Consider the following 23708-nt stretch of genomic DNA (forward strand, 5'->3'; position numbering starts at 1 on the left):
TCCATTCACTTCGCAAAGTGAATTGAAGTCTTGGAACAGACTTCTTCTCTTTCAGAGAAACGCATGTGAGTTTCTTCCTAATGCTTGCAAGTAGCTTAAGGCACTTTCAAAGGAAAGTGATTTTCTCTGAAAGGACAGCTTTTAGAAAGTGAAGCAACACTCCATTCACTTTGTACAGTGAATAGAAGTGTTGGAACAGACAGCTTCTCTTTCAGAGAAATGCATGTGAGTTTCTGTTGAATGCTTGTAAGTAGCTTAAGGCACATTCAAAGGAAAGGGATTTTCTCTGAAAGGACAGCATTTAGAAAGTGAAGCAACACTCCATTCACTTCGCACAGTGAATTGAAGTGTTGGAACAGACTGCTTCTCTTTCAGAGAAACCCATGTGAGTTTTTTGTGAATGCTTGTAAGTAGTTTAAGGCACTTTCAATGGAAAGTGATTTTCTCTGAAAGGACAGCATTTAGAAAGTGAGGCAACACTCCATTCACTTCGCAAAGTGAATTGAAGTGTTGGAACAGACTGCTTCTCTTTCAGAGAAACGCATGTGAGTTTCTTCCTAATGCTTGCAAGTAGCTTAAGGCACTTTCAAAGGAAAGTGATTTTCTCTGAAAGGACAGCATTTAGAATGTGAAACAAGACTCCATTCACTTCGCACAGTGAATTGAAGTGTTGGAACAGACTGCTTCTCTTTCAGAGAAACGCATGTGAGTTTCTTCCTGATGCTTGCAAGTAGCTTAAGGCACTTTCAAAGGAAAGTGATTTTCTCTGAAAGGACAGCATTTAGAAAGTGAAGCAACACTCCATTCACTTCGCACAGTGAATTGAAGTGTTGGAACAGACTGTTTCTCTTTCAGAGAAACGCATGTGAGTTTCTGGTGAATGCTTGTAAGTAGCTTAAGGCACTTTCAAAGGAAAGTGATTTTCTCTGAAAGGACAGCATTTAGAAAGTGAAGCAACACTCCATTCACTTCGCACAGTTAATTGAAGTGTTGGAACAGACTGCTTCTCTTTCAGAGAAATGCATGTGAGTTTCTGTTGAATGCTTGTAAGTAGCTTAAGGCACTTTCAAGGAAAGTGATTTTCTCTGAAAGGACAGCATTTAGAAAGTGAGGCAACACTCCATTCACTTCGCACAGTGAATTGAAGTGTTGGAACAGACTGCTTCTCTTTCAGAGAAACGCATGTGAGTTTCTTCCTAATGCTTGCAAGTAGCTTAAGGCACTTTCAAAGGAAAGTGATTTTCTCTGAAAGGACAGCATTTAGAATGTGAAGCAACACTCCATTCACTTCGCACAGTGAATTGAAGTGTTGGAACAGACTGCTTCTCTTTCAGAGAAACGCATGTGAGTTTCTTCCTGATGCTTGCAAGTAGCTTAAGGCACTTTCAAAGGAAAGTGATTTTCTCTGAAAGGACAGCATTTAGAAAGTGAAGCAACACTCCATTCACTTCGCACAGTGAATTGAAGTGTTGGAACAGACTGTTTCTCTTTCAGAGAAACGCATGTGAGTTTCTGGTGAATGCTTGTAAGTAGCTTAAGGCACTTTCAAAGGAAAGTGATTTTCTCTGAAAGGACAGCATTTAGAAAGTGAAGCAACACTCCATTCACTTCGCACAGTTAATTGAAGTGTTGGAACAGACTGCTTCTCTTTCAGAGAAATGCATGTGAGTTTCTGTTGAATGCTTGTAAGTAGCTTAAGGCACTTTCAAAGGAAAGTGATTTTCTCTGAAAGGACAGCATTTAGAAAGTGAAGCAACACTCGATTCACTTCGCAGAGTGAATTGAAGTATTGAAACAGACTGCTTCTCTTTCAGAGAAACGCATGTGAGTTTCTGGTGAATGCTTGTAACTAGCTAAAGGCACTTTCAAAGGAAAGTGATTTTCTCTGAAATGACAGCATTTAGAAAGTGAAGCAACACTCCATTCACTTCGCACAGTGAATTGAAGTGTTGGAACAGACTGCTTCTCTTTCGTAGAAACGCATTAGTGTTTCTTGTGAATGCTTGCAAGTTGCTTAAGGCACTTTCAAAGGAAAGTGATTTTCTCTGAAAGGACATAATTTAGAAAGTGAAGCAACACTCCATTCACTTCGCACAGTGAATTGAAGTGTTCGAACAGACTGCATCTCTTTCAGAGAAATGCATGTGAGTTTCTGTTGAATGCTTGTAAGTAGCTTAAGGCACTTTCAAAGGAAAGTGATTTTCTCTGAAAGGACAGCATTTAGAAAGTGAAGCAACACTCCATTCACTTCGCACATTGAATTGAAGTGTTGGAACAGACTGCTTCTCTTTCAGAGAAACGCATGTGAGTTTCTGGTGAATGCTTGTAAGTAACTTAAGGCACTTTCAAAGGAAAGTGATTTTCTCTGAAAGGACAGCATTTAGAAAGTGAGGGAACACTCCATTCACCTCACTCAGTGAATTGAAGTGTTGGAACCGACTGCTTCTCTTTCAGAGAAACGCATGTGAGATTCTTCCTAATGCTTGCAAGTAGCTTAAGGCACTTTCAAAGGAAAGTGATTTTCTCTGAAAGGACAGCATTTAGAAAGTGAAGCAACACTCCATTCACTTCGCACAGTGAATTGAAGTGTTGGAACAGTCTGCTTCTCTTTCAGAGAAACGCATGTGAGTTTCTTCCTAATGCTTGCAAGTAGCTTAACGCACTTTCAAAGGAAAGTGATTTTCTCTGAAAGGACAGCATTTAGAAAGTGAAGCAACACTCCATTCACTTCGCACAGTGAATTGAAGTGTTGGAACAGACTGCTTCTGTTTCAGAGAAACGCATGTGAGTTTCTGGTGAATGCTTGTAAGTAGCTTAAGGCACTTTCAAAGGAAAGTGATTTTCTCTGAAAGGACAGCATTTAGAAAGTGAAGCAACACTCCATTCACTTCGCACAGTGAATTGAAGTGTTGGAACAGACTGCTTCTCTTTCAGAGAAATGCATGTGAGTTTCTGTTGAATGCTTGTAAGTAGCTTAAGGCACTTTCAAAGGAAAGTGATTTTCTCTGAAAGGACAGCATTTAGAAAGTGAAGCCACACTCCATTCACTTCGCAGAGTGAATTGAAGTATTGGAACAGACTGCTTCTCTTTCAGAGAAACGCATGTGAGTTTCTGGTGAATGCTTGTAAGTTGCTTAAGGCACTTTCAAAGGAAAGTGATTTTCTCTGAAAGGACAGAATTTAGAAAGTGATGCAACACTCCATTCACTTTGCACAGTGAATTGATGTGTTGGAACAGACTGCTTCTCTTTCAGAGAAACGCATGTGAGTTTCTTCCTAATGCTTGTAAGTAGCTTAAGGCACTTTCAAAGGAAAGTGATTTTCTCTGAAAGGACAGCATTTAGAAAGTGAAGCAACACTCCATTCCCTTCATGCAGTGAATTGAATTGTTGGAACAGAGTGCTTCTCTTTCATAGAAACGCATTAGTGTTTCTTGTGAATGCTTGCAAGTTGCTTAAGGCACTTTCAAAGGAAAGTGATTTTCTCTGAAAGGACAGCATTTAGAAAGTGAAGCAACACTCCATTCACTTCGCAAAGTGAATTGAAGTGTTGGAACAGACTTCTTCTCTTTCAGAGAAACGCATGTGAGTTTCTTCCTAATGCTTGCAAGTAGCTTAAGGCACTTTCAAAGGAAAGTGATTTTCTCTGAAAGGACAGCATTTAGAAAGTGAAGCAACACTCCATTCACTTTGTACAGTGAATAGAAGTGTTGGAACAGACAGCTTCTCTTTCAGAGAAATGCATGTGAGTTTCTGTTGAATGCTTGTAAGTAGCTTAAGGCACATTCAAAGGAAAGGGATTTTCTCTGAAAGGACAGCATTTAGAAAGTGAAGCAACACTCCATTCACTTCGCAAAGTGAATTGAAGTGTTGGAACAGACTGCTTCTCTTTCAGAGAAACGCATGTGAGTTTTTTGTGAATGCTTGTAAGTAGTTTAAGGCACTTTAAATGGAAAGTGATTTTCTCTGAAAGGACAGCATTTAGAAAGTGAGGCAACACTCCATTCACTTCGCAAAGTGAATTGAAGTGTTGGAACAGACTGCTTCTCTTTCAGAGAAACGCATGTGAGTTTCTTCCTAATGCTTGCAAGTAGCTTAAGGCACTTTCAAAGGAAAGTGATTTTCTCTGAAAGGACAGCATTTAGAATGTGAAACAAGACTCCATTCACTTCGCACAGTGAATTGAAGTGTTGGAACAGACTACTTCTCTTTCAGAGAAACGCATGTGAGTTTCTTCCTGATGCTTGCAAGTAGCTTAAGGCACTTTCAAAGGAAAGTGATTTTCTCTGAAAGGACAGCATTTAGAAAGTGAAGCAACACTCCATTCACTTCGCACAGTGAATTGAAGTGTTGGAACAGACTGTTTCTCTTTCAGAGAAACGCATGTGAGTTTCTGGTGAATGCTTGTAAGTAGCTTAAGGCACTTTCAAAGGAAAGTGATTTTCTCTGAAAGGACAGCATTTAGAAAGTGAAGCAACACTCCATTCACTTCGCACATTGAATTGAAGTGTTGGAACAAACTGCTTCTCTTTCAGAGAAACGCATGTGAGTTTCTGGTGAATGCTTGTAAGTAGCTTAAGGCATTTTCAAAGGAAAGTGATTTTCTCTGAAAGGACAGCATTTAGAAAGTGAGGGAACACTCCATTCACCTCACACAGTGAATTGAAGTGTTGGAACAGACTGCTTCTCTTTCAGAGAAACGCATGTGAGTTTCTTCCTAATGCTTGCAAGTAGCTTAAGGCACTTTCAAAGGAAAGTGATTTTCTCTGAAAGGACAGCATTTAGAAAGTGAAGCAACACTCCATTCACTTCGCACAGTGAATTGAAGTGTTGGAACAGTCTGCTTCTCTTTCAGAGAAACGCATGTGAGTTTCTTCCTAATGCTTGCAAGTAGCTTAAGGCACTTTCAAAGGAAAGTGATTTTCTCTGAAAGGACAGCATTTAGAAAGTGAAGCAACACTCCATTCACTTCGCACAGTGAATTGAAGTGTTGGAACAGATTGCTTCTGTTTCAGAGAAACGCATGTGAGTTTCTGGTGAATGCTTGTAAGTAGCTTAAGGCACTTTCAAAGGAAAGTGATTTTTTCTGAAAGGACAGCATTTAGAAAGTAAAGCAACACTCCATTCACTTCGCACAGTGAATTGAAGTGTTGGAACAGACTGCTTCTCTTTCAGAGAAATGCATGTGAGTTTCTGTTGAATGCTTGTAAGTAGCTTAAGGCACTTTCAAAGGAAAGTGATTTTCTCTGAAAGGACAGCATTTAGAAAGTGAAGCAACACTCCATTCACTTCGCAGAGTGAATTGAAGTATTGGAACAGACTGCTTCTCTTTCAGAGAAACGCATGTGAGTTTCTGGTGAATGCTTGTAAGTAGCTAAAGGCACTTTCAAAGGAAAGTGATTTTCTCTGAAATGACAGCATTTAGAAAGTGAAGCAACACTCCATTCACTTCGCACAGTGAATTGAAGTGTTGGAACAGACTGCTTCTCTTTCGTAGAAACGCATTAGTGTTTCTTGTGAATGCTTGCAAGTTGCTTAAGGCACTTTCAAAGGAAAGTGATATTCTCTGAAAGGACATAATTTAGAAAGTGAAGCAACACACCATTCACTTCGCACAGTGCATTGAAGTGTTCGAACAGACTGCTTCTCTTTCAGATAAATGCATGTGAGTTTCTGTTGATTGCTTGTAAGTAGCTTAAGGCACTTTCAAAGGAAAGTGATTTTCTCTGAAAGGACAGCATTTAGAAAGTGAAGCAACACTCCATTCACTTCGCACATTGAATTGAAGTGTTGGAACAGACTGCTTCTCTTTCAGAGAAACGCATGTGAGTTTCTGGTGAATGCTTGTAAGTAGCTTAAGGCACTTTCAAAGGAAAGTGATTTTCTCTGAAAGGACAGCATTTAGAAAGTGAGGGAACACTCCATTCACCTCACACAGTGAATTGAAGTGTTGGAACAGACTGCTTCTCTTTCAGAGAAACGCATGTGAGTTCCTTCCTAATGCTTGCAAGTAGCTTAAGGCACTTTCAAAGGAAAGTGATTTTCTCTGAAAGGACAGCATTTAGAAAGTGAAGCAACACTCCATTCACTTCGCACAGTGAATTGAAGTGTTGGAACAGTCTGCTTCTCTTTCAGAGAAACGCATGTGAGTTTCTTCCTAATGCTTGCAAGTAGCTTAAGGCACTTTCAAAGGAAAGTGATTTTCTCTGAAAGGACAGCATTTAGAAAGTGAAGCAACACTCCATTCACTTCGCACAGTGAATTGAAGTGTTGGAACAGACTGCTTCTGTTTCAGAGAAACGCATGTGAGTTTCTGGTGAATGCTTGTAAGTAGCTTAAGGCACTTTCAAAGGAAAGTGATTTTCTCTGAAAGGACAGCATTTAGAAAGTGAAGCAACACTCCATTCACTTCGCACAGTGAATTGAAGTGTTGGAACAGACTGCTTCTCTTTCAGAGAAATGCATGTGAGTTTCTGTTGAATGCTTGTAAGTAGCTTAAGGCACTTTCAAAGGAAAGTGATTTTCTCTGAAAGGACAGCATTTAGAAAGTGAAGCCACACTCCATTCACTTCGCAGAGTGAATTGAAGTATTGGAACAGACTGCTTCTCTTTAAGAGAAACGCATGTGAGTTTCTGGTGAATGCTTGTAAGTAGCTAAAGGCACTTTCAAAGGAAAGTGATTTTCTCTGAAATGACAGCATTTAGAAAGTGAAGCAACACTCCATTCACTTCGCACAGTGAATTGAAGTGTTGGAACAGACTGCTTCTCTTTCAGAGAAACGCATGTGAGTTTCTTGTGAATTCTTGCAAGTTGCTTAAGGCACTTTCAAAGGAAAGTGATTTTCTCTGAAAGGACAGCATTTAGAAACTGAAGCAACACTCCATTCACTTCGCACAGTGAATTGAAGTGTTGGAACAGAATGCTTCTCTTTAAGAGAAACGCATGTGAGTTTTTTGTGAATGCTTGAAAGTAGTTTAAGGCACTTTCAAAGGAAAGTGATTTTCTCTGAAAGGACAGAATTTAGAAAGTGATGCAACACTCCATTCACTTCGCACAGTGAATTGAAGTGTTGGAACAGACTGCTTCTCTTTCAGAGAAACGCATGTGAGTTTCTTCCTAATGCTTGTAAGTAGCTTAAGGCACTTTCAAAGGAAAGTGATTTTCTCAGAAAGGACAGCATTTAGAAAGTGAAGCAACACTCCATTCCCTTCATGCAGTGAATTGAAGTGTTGGAACAGAGTGCTTCTCTTTCATAGAAACGCATTAGTGTTTCTTGTGAATGCTTGCAAGTTGCTTAAGGCACTTTCAAAGGAAAGTGATTTTCTCTGAAAGGACAGCATTTAGAAAGTGAAGCAACACTCCATTCACTTCGCACAGTGAATTGAAGTGTTGGAACAGACTGCTTCTCTTTCAGAGAAACGCATGTGAGTTTCTTCCTAATGCTTGCAAGTAGCTTAAGGCACTTTCAAAGGAAAGTGATTTTCTCGGAAAGCACAGCATTTAGAAAGTGAAGCAACACTCCATTCACTTTGTACAGTGAATTGAAGTGTTGGAACAGACAGCTTCTCTTTCAGAGAAATGCATGTGAGTTTCTGTTGAATGCTTGTAAGTAGCTTAAGGCACATTCAAAGGAAAGGGATTTTCTCTGAAAGGACAGCATTTAGAAAGTGAAGCAACACTCCATTCACTTCGCACAGTGAATTGAAGTGTTGGAACAGACTGCTTCTCTTTCAGAGAAACGCATGTGAGTTTTTTGTGAATGCTTGAAAGTAGTTTAAGGCACTTTCAATGGAAAGTGATTTTCTCTGAAAGGACAGCATTTAGAAAGTGAGGCAACACTCCATTCACTTCGCACAGTGAATTGAAGTGTTGGAACAGACTGCTTCTCTTTCAGAGAAACGCATGTGAGTTTCTTCCTAATGCTTGCAAGTAGCTTAAGGCACTTTCAAAGGAAAGTGATTTTCTCTGAAAGGACAGCATTTAGAATGTGAAGCAACACTCCATTCACTTCGCACAGTGAATTGAAGTGTTGTAACAGACTGCTTCTCTTTCAGAGAAACGCATGTGAGTTTCTTCCTGATGCTTGCAAGTAGCTTAAGGCACTTTCAAAGGAAAGTGATTTTCTCTGAAAGGACAGCATTTAGAAAGTGAAGCAACACTCCATTCACTTCGCACAGTGAATTGAAGTGTTGGAACAGACTGTTTCTCTTTCAGAGAAACGCATGTGAGTTTCTGGTGAATGCTTGTAAGTAGCTTAAGGCACTTTCAAAGGAAAGTGATTTTCTCTGAAAGGACAGCATTTAGAAAGTGAAGCAACACTCCATTCACTTCGCACAGTTAATTGAAGTGTTGGAACAGACTGCTTCTCTTTCAGAGAAATGCATGTGAGTTTCTGTTGAATGCTTGTAAGTAGCTTAAGGCACTTTCAAAGGAAAGTGATTTTCTCTGAAAGGACAGCATTTAGAAAGTGAAGCAACACTCGATTCACTTCGCAGAGTGAATTGAAGTATTGAAACAGACTGCTTCTCTTTCAGAGAAACGCATGTGAGTTTCTGGTGAATGCTTGTTACTAGCTAAAGGCACTTTCAAAGGAAAGTGATTTTCTCTGAAAGGACATAATTTAGAAAGTGAAGCAACACTCCATTCACTTCGCACAGTGAATTGAAGTGTTCGAACAGACTGCTTCTCTTTCAGAGAAATGCATGTGAGTTTCTGTTGAATGCTTGTAAGTAGCTTAAGGCACTTTCAAAGAAAAGTGATTTTCTCTGAAAGGACAGCATTTAGAAAGTGAAGCAACACTCCATTCACTTCGCACATTGAATTGAAGTTTTGGAACAGACTGCTTCTCTTTCAGAGAAACGCATGTGAGTTTCTGGTGAATGCTTGTAAGTAGCTTAAGGCACTTTGAAAGGAAAGTGATTTTCTCTGAAAGGACAGCATTTAGAAAGTGAGGGAACACTCCATTCACCTCACTCAGTGAATTGAAGTGTTGGAACAGACTGCTTCTCTTTCAGAGAAACGCATGTGAGTTTCTTCCTAATGCTTGCAAGTAGCTTAAGGCACTTTCAAAGGAAAGTGATTTTCTCTGAAAGGACAGCATTTAGAAAGTGAAGCAACACTCCATTCACTTCGCACAGTGAATTGAAGTGTTGGAACAGTCTGCTTCTCTTTCAGAGAAACGCATGTGAGTTTCTTCCTAATGCTTGCAAGTAGCTTAAGGCACTTTCAAAGGAAAGTGATTTTCTCTGAAAGGACAGCATTTAGAAAGTGAAGCAACACTCCATTCACTTCGCACAGTGAATTGAAGTGTTGGAACAGACTGCTTCTGTTTCAGAGAAACGCATGTGAGTTTTTGGTGAATGCTTGTAAGTAGCTTAAGGCACTTTCAAAGGAAAGTGATTTTCTCTGAAAGGACAGCATTTAGAAAGTGAAGCAACACTCCATTCACTTCGCACAGTGAATTGAAGTGTTGGAACAGACTGCTTCTCTTTCAGAGAAATGCATGTGAGTTTCTGTTGAATGCTTGTAAGTAGCTTAAGGCACTTTCAAAGGAAAGTGATTTTCTCTGAAAGGACAGCATTTAGAAAGTGAAGCCACACTCCATTCACTTCGCAGAGTGAATTGAAGTATTGGAACAGACTGCTTCTCTTTCAGAGAAACGCATATGAGTTTCTGGTGAATGCTTGTAAGTAGCTAAAGGCACTTTCAAAGGAAAGTGATTTTCTCTGAAAGGACAGCATTTAGAAAGTGAAGCAACACTCCATTCACTTCGCACAGTGAATTGAAGTGTTGGAACAGACTGCTTCTCTTTCAGAGAAACGCATGTGAGTTTCTTGTGAATTCTTGCAAGTTGCTTAAGGCACTTTCAAAGGAAAGTGATTTTCTCTGAAAGGACAGAATTTAGAAAGTGATGCAACACTCCATTCACTTTGCACAGTGAATTGAAGTGTTGGAACAGACTGCTTCTCTTTCAGAGAAACGCATGTGAGTTTCTTCCTAATGCTTGTAAGTAGCTTAAGGCACTTTCAAAGGAAAGTGATTTTCTCTGAAAGGACAGCATTTAGAAAGTGAAGCAACACTCCATTCCCTTCATGCAGTGAATTGAATTGTTGGAACAGAGTGCTTCTCTTTCATAGAAACGCATTAGTGTTTCTTGTGCATGCTTGCAAGTTGCTTAAGGCACTTTCAAAGGAAAGTGATTTTCTCTGAAAGGACAGCATTTAGAATGTGAAACAAGACTCCATTCACTTCGCACAGTGAATTGAAGTGTTGGAACAGACTGCTTCTCTTTCAGAGAAACGCATGTGAGTTTCTTCCTGATGCTTGCAAGTAGCTTAAGGCACTTTCAAAGGAAAGTGATTTTCTCTGAAAGGACAGCATTTAGAAAGTGAAGCAACACTCCATTCACTTCGCACAGTGAATTGAATTGTTGGAACAGACTGTTTCTCTTTCAGAGAAACGCATGTGAGTTTCTGGTGAATGCTTGTAAGTAGCTTAAGGCACTTTCAAAGGAAAGTGATTTTCTCTGAAAGGACAGCATTTAGAAAGTGAAGCAACACTCCATTCACTTCGCACAGTTAATTGAAGTGTTGGAACAGACTGCTTCTCTTTCAGAGAAATGCATGTGAGTTTCTGTTGAATGCTTGTAAGTAGCTTAAGGCACTTTCAAGGAAAGTGATTTTCTCTGAAAGGACAGCATTTAGAAAGTGAGGCAACACTCCATTCACTTCGCACAGTGAATTGAAGTGTTGGAACAGACTGCTTCTCTTTCAGAGATACGCATGTGAGTTTCTTCCTAATGCTTGCAAGTAGCTTAAGGCACTTTCAAACGAAAGTGATTTTCTCTGAAAGGACAGCATTTAGAATGTGAAGCAACACTCCATTCACTTCGCACAGTGATTTGAAGTGTTGTAACAGACTGCTTCTCTTTCAGAGAAACGCATGTGAGTTTCTTCCTGATGCTTGCAAGTAGCTTAAGGCACTTTCAAAGGAAAGTGACTTTCTCTGAAAGGACAGCATTTAGAAAGTGAAGCAACACTCCATTCACTTCGCACAGTGAATTGAAGTGTTGGAACAGACTGTTTCTCTTTCAGAGAAACGCATGTGAGTTTCTGGTGAATGCTTGTAAGTAGCTTAAGGCACTTTCAAAGGAAAGTGATTTTCTCTGAAAGGACAGCATTTAGAAAGTGAAGCAACACTCCATTCACTTCGCACAGTTAATTGAAGTGTTGGAACAGACTGCTTCTCTTTCAGAGAAATGCATGTGAGTTTCTGTTGAATGCTTGTAAGTAGCTTAAGGCACTTTCAAAGGAAAGTGATTTTCTCTGAAAGGACAGCATTTAGAAAGTGAAGCAACACTCGATTCACTTCGAAGAGTGAATTGAAGTATTGAAACAGACTGCTTCTCTTTCAGAGAAACGCATGTGAGTTTCTGGTGAATGCTTGTAACTAGCTAAAGGCACTTTCAAAGGAAAGTGATTTTCTCTGAAATGACAGCATTTAGAAAGTGAAGCAACACTCCATTCACTTCGCACAGTGAATTGAAGTGTTGGAACAGACTGCTTCTCTTTCGTAGAAACGCATTAGTGTTTCTTGTGAATGCTTGCAAGTTGCTTAAGGCACTTTCAAAGGAAAGTGATTTTCTCTGAAAGGACATAATTTAGAAAGTGAAGCAACACTCCATTCACTTCGCACAGTGAATTGAAGTGTTGGAACAGACTGCTTCTCTTTCACAGAAATGCATGTGAGTTTCTGTTGAATGCTTGTAAGTAGCTTAAGGCACTTTCAAAGGAAAGTGATTTTCTCTGAAAGGACAGAATTTGAAAGTGAAGCAACACTCCATTCACTTCGCTCATTGAATTGAAGTGTTGGAACCGACTGCTTCTCTTTCAGAGAAATGCATGTGAGGTTCTGGTGAATGCTTGTAAGTAGCTTAAGGCACTTTAAAAGGAAAGTGATTTTCTCTGAAATGACAGCATTTAGAAAGTGAGGCAACACTCCATTCACTTCACACAGTGAATTGAAGTGTTGGAACAGACTGCTTCTCTTCCAGAGAAACGCATGTGAGTTTCTGGTGAATGCTTTAAGTAGCTTAAGGAACTTTCAAAGGAAAGTGATTTTCTCTGAAAGGACAGCATTTAGAAAGTGAAGCAACACTCCATTCACTTCGCACAGTGAATTGAAGTGTTGGAACAGACTGCTTCGCTTTCAGAGAAATGCATGAGAGTTTTTTGTGAATGCTTGAAAGTAGTTTAAGGTACTTTCAAAGGAAAGTGATTTTCTCTGAAAGGACAGCATTTAGAAACTGAAGCAACACTCCATTCACTTCGCACAGTGAATTGAAGTGTTCGAACAGACTGCTTCTCTTTCAGAGAAATGCATGTGAGTTTCTGTTGAATGCTTGTAAGTAGCTTAAGGCACTTTCAAAGGAAAGTGATTTTCTCTGAAAGGACAGCATTTAGAAAGTGAAGCAACACTCCATTCACTTCGCACATTGAATTGAAGTGTTGGAACAGACTGCTTCTCTTTCAGAGAAACGCATGTGAGTTTCTGGTGAATGCTTGTAAGTAACTTAAGGCACTTTCAAAGGAAAGTGATTTTCTCTGAAAGGACAGCATTTAGAAAGTGAGGGAACACTCCATTCACCTCACTCAGTGAATTGAAGTGTTGGAACAGACTGCTTCTCTTTCAGAGAAACGCATGTGAGTTTCTTCCTAATGCTTGCAAGTAGCTTAAGGCACTTTCAAAGGAAAGTGATTTTCTCTGAAAGGACAGCATTTAGAAAGTGAAGCAACACTCCATTCACTTCGCACAGTGAATTGAAGTGTTGGAACAGTCTGCTTCTCTTTCAGAGAAACGCATGTGAGTTTCTTCCTAATGCTTGCAAGTAGCTTAAGGCACTTTCAAGGGAAAGTGATTTTCTCTGAAAGGACAGCATTTAGAAAGTGAAGCAACACTCCATTCACTTCGCACAGTGAATTGAAGTGTTGGAACAGACTGCTTCTGTTTCAGAGAAACGCATGTGAGTTTCTGGTGAATGCTTGTAAGTAGCTTAAGGCACTTTCAAAGGAAAGTGATTTTCTCTGAAAGGACAGCATTTAGAAAGTGAAGCAACAATCCATTCACTTCGCACAGTGAATTGAAGTGTTGGAACAGACTGGTTCTCTTTCAGAGAAATGCATGTGAGTTTCTGTTGAATGCTTGTAAGTAGCTTAAGGCACTTTCAAAGGAAAGTGATTTTCTCTGAAAGGACAGCATTTAGAAAGTGAAGCCACACTCCATTCACTTCGCAGAGTGAATTGAAGTATTGGAACAGACTGCTTCTCTTTCAGAGAAACGCATGTGAGTTTCTGGTGAATGCTTGTAAGTAGCTAAAGGCACTTTCAAAGGAAAGTGATTTTCTCTGAAAGGACAGCATTTAGAAAGTGAAGCAACACTCCATTCACTTCGCACAGTGAATTGAAGTGTTGGAACAGACTGCTTCTCTTTCAGAGAAACGCATGTGAGTTTCTTGTGAATTCTTCCAAGTTGCTTAAGGCACTTTCAAAGGAAAGTGATTTTCTCTGAAAGGACAGAATTTAGAAAGTGATGCAACACTCCATTCACTTTGCACAGTGAATTGATGTGTTGGAACAGACTGCTTCTCTTTCAGAGAAACGCATGTGAGTTTCTTCCTAATGCTTGTAAGTAGCTTAAGGCACTTTCAAAGGAAAGTGATTTTCTCTGAAAGGACAGCATTTAGAAAGTGAAGCAACACTCCATTCACTTCGCACAGTGAATTGAAGTGTTGGAACACACTGCTTCTCTTTCATAGAAACGCATTAGTGTTTCTTGTGAATGCTTGCAATTTGCTTAAGGCACTTTCAAAGGAAAGTGATTTTCTCTGAAAGGACAGCATTTAGAAAGTGAAGCAACACTCCTTTCACTTCGCAAAGTGAATTGAAGTGTTGGAACAGACTTCTTCTCTTTCAGAGAAACGCATGTGAGTTTCTTCCTAATGCTTGCAAGTAGCTTAAGGCACTTTCAAAGGAAAGTGATTTTCTCTGAAAGGACAGCATTTAGAAAGTGAAGCAACACTCCATTCACTTTGTACAGTGAATAGAAGTGTTGGAACAGACAGCTTCTCTTTCAGAGAAATGCATGTGAGTTTCTGTTGAATGCTTGTAAGTAGCTTAAGGCACATTCAAAGGAAAGGGATTTTCTCTGAAAAGACAGCATTTAGAAAGTGAAGCAACACTCCATTCACTTCGCACAGTGAATTGAAGTGTTGGAACAGACTGCTTCTCTTTCAGAGAAACGCATGTGAGTTTTTTGTGAATGCTTGTAAGTAGTTTAAGGCACTTTAAATGGAAAGTGATTTTCTCTGAAAGGACAGCATTTAGAAAGTGAGGCAACACTCCATTCACTTCGCAAAGTGAATTGAAGTGTTGGAACAGACTGCTTCTCTTTCAGAGAAACGCATGTGAGTTTCTTCCTAATGCTTGCAAGTAGCTTAAGGCACTTTCAAAGGAAAGTGATTTTCTCTGAAAGGACAGCATTTAGAATGTGAAACAAGACTCCATTCACTTCGCACAGTGAATTGAAGTGTTGGAACAGACTGCTTCTCTTTCAGAGAAACACATGTGAGTTTCTTCCTGATGCTTGCAAGTAGCTTAAGGCACTTTCAAAGGAAAGTGATTTTCTCTGAAAGGACAGCATTTAGAAAGTGAAGCAACACTCCATTCACTTCGCACAGTGAATTGAAGTGTTGGAACAGACTGTTTCTCTTTCAGAGAAACGCATGTGAGTTTCTGGTGAATGCTTGTAAGTAGCTTAAGGCACTTTCAAAGGAAAGTGATTTTCTCTGAAAGGACAGCATTTAGAAAGTGAAGCAACACTCCATTCACTTCGCACAGTTAATTGAAGTGTTGGAACAGACTGCTTCTCTTTCAGAGAAATGCATGTGAGTTTCTGTTGAATGCTTGTAAGTAGCTTAAGGCACTTTCAAGGAAAGTGATTTTCTCTGAAAGGACAGCATTTAGAAAGTGAAGCAACACTCCATTCATTTCGCAGAGTAAATTGAAGTATTGGAACAGACTGCTTCTCTTTCAGAGAAACGCATGTGAGTTTCTGGTGAATGCTTGTAAGTAGCTTAAGGCACTTTCAAAGGAAAGTGATTTTCTCTGAAAGGACAGCATTTAGAAAGTGAAGCAACACTCCATTCACTTCGCACAGTGAATTGAAGTGTTGAAACAGACTGCTTCTCTTTCAGAGAAACGCATGTGAGTTTCTTTTGAATGCTTGCAAGTTGCTTAAGGCACTTTCAAAGGAAAGTGATTTTCTCTGAAAGGACAGCATTTAAAAACTGAAGCAACACTCCATTCACTTCGCACAGTGAATTGAAGTGTTGGAACAGACTGCTTCTCTTTAAGAGAAACGCATGTGAGTTTTTTGTGAATGCTTGAAAGTAGTTTAAGGCACTTTCAAAGGAAAGTGATTTACTCTGAAAGGACAGCATTTAAAAAGTGAAGCAACAATCCATTCACTTCGCACGGTGAATTGAAGTGTTGGAACAGAATGCTTCTCTTTCAGAGAAACGCATGTGAGTTTCTGGTGAATGCTTGTAAGTAGCTTAAGGCACTTTCAAAGGAAAGTGATTTTCTCTGAAAGGACAGCATTTAGAAAGTGAGGCAACACTCTATTCACTTCACACAGTGAATTGAAGTGTTGGAACAGACTGCTTCTCTTTCAGAGAAACGCATGTGAGTTTCTGGTGAATGCTTGTAAGTAGCTTAAGGCACTTTCAAAGGAAAGTGATTTTCTCTGAAAGGACAGCATTTAGAAAGTAAAGCAACACTCCATTCCCTTCGTGCAGTGAATTGAAGTGTTGGAACAGAATGCTTCTCTTTCATAGAAACGCATTAGTGTTTCTTGTGAATGCTTGCAAGTTGCTTAAGGCACTTTCAAAGGAAAGTGATTTTCTCTGAAAGGACATAATTTAGAAAGTGAAGCAACACTCCATTCACTTCGCACAGTGAATTGAAGTGTTGGAACAGACTGCTTCTCTTTCAGAGAAATGCATGTGAGTTTCTGTTGAATGCTTGTAAGTAGCTTAAGGCACTTTCAAAGGAAAGTGATTTTCTCCGAAAGGACAGCATTTAGAAAGTGAGGCAACACTCCATTCACCTCACACAGTGAATTGAAGTGTTGGAACAGACTGCTTCTCTTTCAGAGAAACGCATGTGAGTTTTTTGTGAATGCTTGTAAGTAGTTTAAGGCACTTTAAATGGAAAGTGATTTTCTCTGAAAGGACAGCATTTAGAAAGTGAGGCAACACTCCATTCACTTCGCAAAGTGAATTGAAGTGTTGGAACAGACTGCTTCTCTTTCAGAGAAACGCATGTGAGTTTCTTCCTAATGCTTGCAAGTAGCTTAAGGCACTTTCAAAGGAAAGTGATTTTCTCTGAAAGGACAGCATTTAGAATGTGAAACAAGACTCCATTCACTTCGCACAGTGAATTGAAGTGTTGGAACAGACTGCTTCTCTTTCAGAGAAACGCATGTGAGTTTCTTCCTGATGCTTGCAAGTAGCTTAAGGCACTTTCAAAGGAAAGTGATTTTCTCTGAAAGGACAGCATTTAGAAAGTGAAGCAACACTCCATTCACTTCGCACAGTGAATTGAAGTGTTGGAACAGACTGTTTCTCTTTCAGAGAAACGCATGTGAGTTTCTGGTGAATGCTTGTAAGTAGCTTAAGGCACTTTCAAAGGAAAGTGATTTTCTCTGAAAGGACAGCATTTAGAAAGTGAAGCAACACTCCATTCACTTCGCACAGTTAATTGAAGTGTTGGAACAGACTGCTTCTCTTTCAGAGAAATGCATGTGAGTTTCTGTTGAATGCTTGTAAGTAGCTTAAGGCACTTTCAAGGAAAGTGATTTTCTCTGAAAGGACAGCATTTAGAAAGTGAAGCAACACTCCATTCATTTCGCAGAGTGAATTGAAGTATTGGAACAGACTGCTTCTCTTTCAGAGAAACGCATGTGAGTTTCTGGTGAATGCTTGTAAGTAGCTTAAGGCACTTTCAAAGGAAAGTGATTTTCTCTGAAAGGACAGCATTTAGAAAGTGAAGCAACACTCCATTCACTTCGCACAGTGAATTGAAGTGTTGAAACAGACTGCTTCTCTTTCAGAGAAATGCATGTGAGTTTCTTTTGAATGCTTGCAAGTTGCTTAAGGCACTTTCAAAGGAAAGTGATTTTCTCTGAAAGGACAGCATTTAAAAACTGAAGCAACACTCCATTCACTTCGCACAGTGAATTGAAGTGTTGGAACAGACTGCTTCTCTTTAAGAGAAACGCATGTGAGTTTTTTGTGAATGCTTGAAAGTAGTTTAAGGCACTTTCAAAGGAAAGTGATTTACTCTGAAAGGACAGCATTTAAAAAGTGAAGCAACAATCCATTCACTTCGCACGGTGAATTGAAGTGTTGGAACAGAATGCTTCTCTTTCAGAGAAACGCATGTGAGTTTCTGGTGAATGCTTGTAAGTAGCTTAAGGCACTTTCAAAGGAAAGTGATTTTCTCTGAAAGGACAGCATTTAGAAAGTGAGGCAACACTCTATTCACTTCACACAGTGAATTGAAGTATTGGAACAGACTGCTTCTCTTTCAGAGAAACGCATGTGAGTTTCTGGTGAATGCTTGTAAGTAGCTTAAGGCACTTTCAAAGGAAAGTGATTTTCTCTGAAAGGACAGCATTTAGAAAGTAAAGCAACACTCCATTCCCTTCGTGCAGTGAATTGAAGTGTTGGAACAGAATGCTTCTCTTTCATAGAAACGCATTAGTGTTTCTTGTGAATGCTTGCAAGTTGCTTAAGGCACTTTCAAAGGAAAGTGATTTTCTCTGAAAGGACATAATTTAGAAAGTGAAGCAACACTCCATTCACTTCGCACAGTGAATTGAAGTGTTGGAACAGACTGCTTCTCTTTCAGAGAAATGCATGTGAGTTTCTGTTGAATGCTTGTAAGTAGCTTAAGGCACTTTCAAAGGAAAGTGATTTTCTCCGAAAGGACAGCATTTAGAAAGTGAGGCAACACTCCATTCACCTCACACAGTGAATTGAAGTGTTGGAACAGACTGCTTCTCTTTCAGAGAAACGCATGTGAGTTTCTTCCTAATGCTTGCAAGTAGCTTAAGGCACTTTCAAAGGAAAGTGATTTTCTCTGAAAGGACAGCATTTAGAAAGTGAAGCAACACTCCATTCACTTCGCACAGTGAATTGAAGTGTTGGAACAGTCTGCTTCTCTTTCAGAGAAACGCATGTGAGTTTCTTCCTAATGCTTGCAAGTAGCTTAAGGCACTTTCAAAGGAAAGTGATTTTCTCTGAAAGGACAGCATTTAGAAAGTGAAGCAACACTCCATTCACTTCGCACAGTGAATTGAAGTGTTGGAACAGACTGCTTCTGTTTCAGAGAAACGCATGTGAGTTTCTGGTGAATGCTTGTAAGTAGCTTAAGGCACTTTCAAAGGAAAGTGATTTTCTCTGAAAGGACAGCATTTAGAAAGTGAAGCAACACTCCATTCACTTCGCAGAGTGAATTGAAGTATTGGAACAGACTGCTTCTCTTTCAGAGAAACGCATGTGAGTTTCTGGTGAATGCTTGTAAGTAGCTTAAGGCACTTTCAAAGGAAAGTGATTTTCTCTGAAATGACAGCATTTAGAAAGTGAAGCAACACTCCATTCACTTCGCACAGTGAATTGAAGTGTTGGAACAGACTGCTTCTCTTTCAGAGAAACGCATGTGAGTTTCTTGTGAATTCTTGCAAGTTGCTTAAGGCACTTTCAAAGGAAAGTGATTTTCTCTGAAAGGACAGCATTTAGAAACTGAAGCAACACTCCATTCACTTTGCACAGTGAATTGAAGTGTTGGAACAGACTGCTTCTCTTTCAGAGAAACGCATGTGAGTTTCTTCCTAATGCTTGCAAGTAGCTTAAGGCACTTTCAAAGGAAAGTGATTTTCTCTGAAAGGACAGCATTTAGAAAGTGAAGCAACACTCCATTCACTTCGCACATTGAATTGAAGTGTTGGAACAGACTGCTTCTCTTTCAGAGAAACGCATGTGAGTTTCTGGTGAATGCTTGTAAGTAGCTTAAGGCACTTTCAAAGGAAAGTGATTTTCTCTGAAAGGACAGCATTTAGAAAGTGAGGGAACACTCCATTCACCTCACACAGTGAATTGAAGTGTTGGAACAGACTGCTTCTCTTTCAGAGAAACGCATGTGCGTTTCTTCCTAATGCTTGCAAGTAGCTTAAGGCACTTTCAAAGGAAAGTGATTTTCTCTGAAAGGACAGCATTTAGAAAGTGAAGCAACACTCCATTCACTTCGCACAGTGAATTGAAGTGTTGGAACAGTCTGCTTCTCTTTCAGAGAAACGCATGTGAGTTTCTTCCTAATGCTTGCAAGTAGCTTAAGGTACTTTCAAAGGAAAGTGATTTTCTCTGAAAGGACAGCATTTAGAAAGTGAAGCAACACTCCATTCACTTCGCACAGTGAATTGAAGTGTTGGAACAGACTGCTTCTGTTTCAGAGAAACGCATGTGAGTTTCTGGTGAATGCTTGTAAGTAGCTTAAGGCACTTTCAAAGGAAAGTGATTTTCTCTGAAAGGACAGCATTTAGAAAGTGAAGCAACACTCCATTCACTTCGCAGAGTGAATTGAAGTATTGGAACAGACTGCTTCTCTTTCCGAGAAACGCATGTGAGTTTCTGGAGAATGCTTGTAAGTAGCTAAAGGCACTTTCAAAGGAAAGTGATTTTCTCTGAAATGACAGCATTTAGAAAGTGAAGCAACACTCCATTCACTTCGCACAGTGAATTGAAGTGTTGGAACAGACTGCTTCTCTTTCAGAGAAACTCATGTGAGTTTCTTGTGAATTCTTGCAAATTGCTTAAGGCACTTTCAAAGGAAAGTGATTTTCTCTGAAAGGACAGCATTTAGAAACTGAAGCAACACTCCATTCACTTCGCACAGTGAATTGAAGTGTTGGAACAGAATGCTTTTCTTTAAGAGAAACGCATGTGAGTTTTTTGTGAATGCTTGAAAGTAGTTTAAGGCACTTTCAAAGGAAAGTGATTTTCTCTGAAAGGACAGAATTTAGAAAGTGATGCAACACTCCATTCACTTTGCACAGTGAATTGAAGTGTTGGAACAGACTGCTTCTCTTTCAGAGAAACGCATGTGAGTTTCTTCCTAATGCTTGTAAGTAGCTTAAGGCACTTTCAAAGGAAAGTGATTTTCTCTGAAAGGACAGCATTTAGAAAGTGAAGCAACACTCCATTCCCTTCATGCAGTGAATTGAAGTGTTGGAACAGAGTGCTTCTCTTTCATAGAAACGCATTAGTGTTTCTTGTGAATGCTTGCAAGTTGCTTAAGGCACTTTCAAAGGAAAGTGATTTTCTCTGAAAGGACAGCATTTAGAAAGTGAAGCAACACTCCATTCACTTCGCACAGTGAATTGAAGTGTTTGAACAGACTGCTTCTCTTTCAGAGAAACGCATGTGAGTTTCTTCCTAATGCTTGAAAGTAGCTTAAGGCACTTTCAAAGGAAAGTGATTTTCTCGGAAAGGACAGCATTTAGAAAGTGAAGCAACACTCCATTCACTTTGTACAGTGAATTGAAGTGTTGGAACAGACAGCTTCTCTTTCAGAGAAATGCATGTGAGTTTCTGTTGAATGCTTGTAAGTAGCTTAAGGCACATTCAAAGGAAAGGGATTTTCTCTGAAAGGACAGCATTTAGAAAGTGAAGCAACACTCCATTCACTTCGCACAGTGAATTGAAGTGTTGGAACAGACTGCTTCTCTTTCAGAGAAACGCATGTGAGTTTTTTGTGAATGCTTGTAAGTAGTTTAAGGCACTTTCAATGGAAAGTGATTTTCTCTGAAAGGACAGCATTTAGAAAGTGAGGCAACACTCCATTCACTTCGCAAAGTGAATTGAAGTGTTGGAACAGACTGCTTCTCTTTCAGAGAAACGCATGTGAGTTTCTTCCTAATGCTTGCAAGTAGCTTAAGGCACTTTCAAAGGAAAGTGATTTTCTCTGAAAGGACAGCATTTAGAATGTGAAACAACACTCCATTCACTTCGCACAGTGAATTGAAGTGTTGGAACAGACTGCTTCTCTTTCAGAGAAACGCATGTGAGTTTCTTCCTGATGCTTGCAAGTAGCTTAAGGCACTTTCAAAGGAAAGTGATTTTCTCTGAAAGGACAGCATTTAGAAAGTGAAGCAACACTCCATTCACTTCGCAGAGTGAATTGAAGTATTGGAACAGACTGCTTCTCTTTCAGAGAAACGCATGTGAGTTTCTGGTGAATGCTTGTAAGTAGCTAAAGGCACTTTCAAAGGAAAGTGATTTTCTATGAAATGACAGCATTTAGAAAGTGAAGCAACACTCCATTCACTTCGCACAGTGAATTGAAGTGTTGGAACAGACTGCTTCTCTTTCAGAGAAACGCATGTGAGTTTCTTGTGAATTCTTGCAAGTTGCTTAAGGCACTTTCAAAGGAAAGTGATTTTCTCTGAAAGGACAGCATTTAGAAACTGAAGCAACACTCCATTCACTTCGCACAGTGAATTGAAGTGTTGGAACAGACTGCTTCTCTTTCAGAGAAACGCATGTGAGTTTCTTTCTAATGCTTGAAAGTAGCTTCAGGCACTTTCAAAGGAAAGTGATTTTCTCTGAAAGGACAGCATTTAGAAAGTGAAGCAACACTCCATTCACTTCGCACAGTGAATTGAAGTGTTGGAACAGACTGCTTCTCTTTCAGAGAAACGCATGTGAGTTTCTTCCTAATGCTTGCAAGTAGCTTAAGGCACTTTCAAAGGAAAGTGATTTTCTCTGAAAGGACATAATTTAGAAAGTGAAGCAACACTCCATTCACTTCGCACAGTGAATTGAAGTGTTGGAACAGACTGCTTCTCTTTCACAGAAATGCATGTGAGTTTCTGTTGAATGCTTGTAAGTAGCTTAAGGCACTTTCAAAGGAAAGTGATTTTCTCTGAAAGGACAGAATTTGAAAGTGAAGCAACACTCCATTCACTTCGCTCATTGAATTGAAGTGTTGGAACAGACTGCTTCTCTTTCAGAGAAATGCATGTGAGGTTCTGGTGAATGCTTGTAAGTAGCTTAAGGCACTTTAAAAGGAAAGTGATTTTCTCTGAAAGGACAGCATTTAGAAAGTGAGGCAACACTCCATTCACTTCACACAGTGAATTGAAGTGTTGGAACAGACTGCTTCTCTTCCAGAGAAACGCATGTGAGTTTCTGGTGAATGCTTTAAGTAGCTTAAGGAACTTTCAAAGGAAAGTGATTTTCTCTGAAAGGACAGCATTTAGAAAGTGAAGCAACACTCCATTCACTTCGCACAGTGAATTGAAGTGTTGGAACAGACTGCTTCGCTTTCAGAGAAATGCATGAGAGTTTTTTGTGAATGCTTGAAAGTAGTTTAAGGTACTTTCAAAGGAAAGTGATTTTCTCTGAAAGGACAGCATTTAGAAACTGAAGCAACACTCCATTCACTTCGCACAGTGAATTGAAGTGTTGGAACAGACTGCTTCTCTTTCAGAGAAACGCATGTGAGTTTCTTGTGAATGCTTGAAAGAAGTTTAAGGCACTTTCAAAGGAAAGTGATTTTCTCTGAAAGGACAGCATTTAGAAAGTGAGGCAACACTCCATTCACTTCACACAGTGAATTGAAGTGTTGGAACAGACTGCTTCTCTTTCAGAGAAACGCATGTGAGTTTCTTCCTAATGCTTGCAAGTAGCTTAAGGCACTTTCAAAGGAAAGTGATTTTCTCTGAAAGGACAGCATTTAGAAAGTGAAGCAACACTCCATTCACTTCGCACAGTGAATTGAATTGTTGGAACTGACTGCTTCTCTTTCAGAGAAACGCATGTGAGTTTCTGGTGAATGCTTATAAGTAGCTTAAGGCACTTTCAAAGGAAAGTGATTTTCTCTGAAAGGACAACATTTAGAAAGTGAAGCAACACTCTATTCACTTCGCAGAGTGAATTGAAGTATTGGAACAGACTGCTTCTCTTTCAGAGAAACGCATGTGAGTTTCTGCTGAATGCTTGTAAGTAGCTTAAGGCACTTTCAATGGAAAGTAATTTTCTCTGAAAGGACAGCATTTAGAAAGTGAAGCAACACTCCATTCACTTCGCACAGTGAATTGAAGTGTTGGAACAGACTGCTTCTCTTTCAGAGAAACGCATGTGAGTTTCTTGTGAATGCTTGCAAGTTGCTTAAGGCACTTTCAAAGGAAAGTGATTTTCTCTGAAAGGACAGCATTTAGAAAGTGAAGCAACACTCCATTCACTTCGCACAGTGAATTGAAGTGTTGGAACACACTGCTTCTCTTTAAGAGAAACGCATGTGAGTTTTTTGTGAATTCTTGAAAGTAGTTCAAGGCACTTTCAAAGGAAAGTGATTTTCTCTGAAAGGACAGCATTTAGAAACTGAAGCAACACACCATTCACTTCGCACAGTGAATTGAAGTGTTGGAACAGACTGCTTCTCTTTCAGAGAAACGCATTTGTGTTTCTGGTGAATGCTTGTAAGTAGCTTAAGGCACTTTCAAAGGAAAGTGATTTTCTCTGAAAGGACAGCATTTAGAACGTGAGGCAACACTCTATTCACTTCACACAGTGAATTGAAGTGTTGGAA

This window comes from Myodes glareolus, chromosome 21 (assembly GCF_982192425.1).
Source record: "Myodes glareolus chromosome 21, mMyoGla1.1, whole genome shotgun sequence".
Taxonomy (NCBI): domain Eukaryota; kingdom Metazoa; phylum Chordata; class Mammalia; order Rodentia; family Cricetidae; genus Myodes; species Myodes glareolus.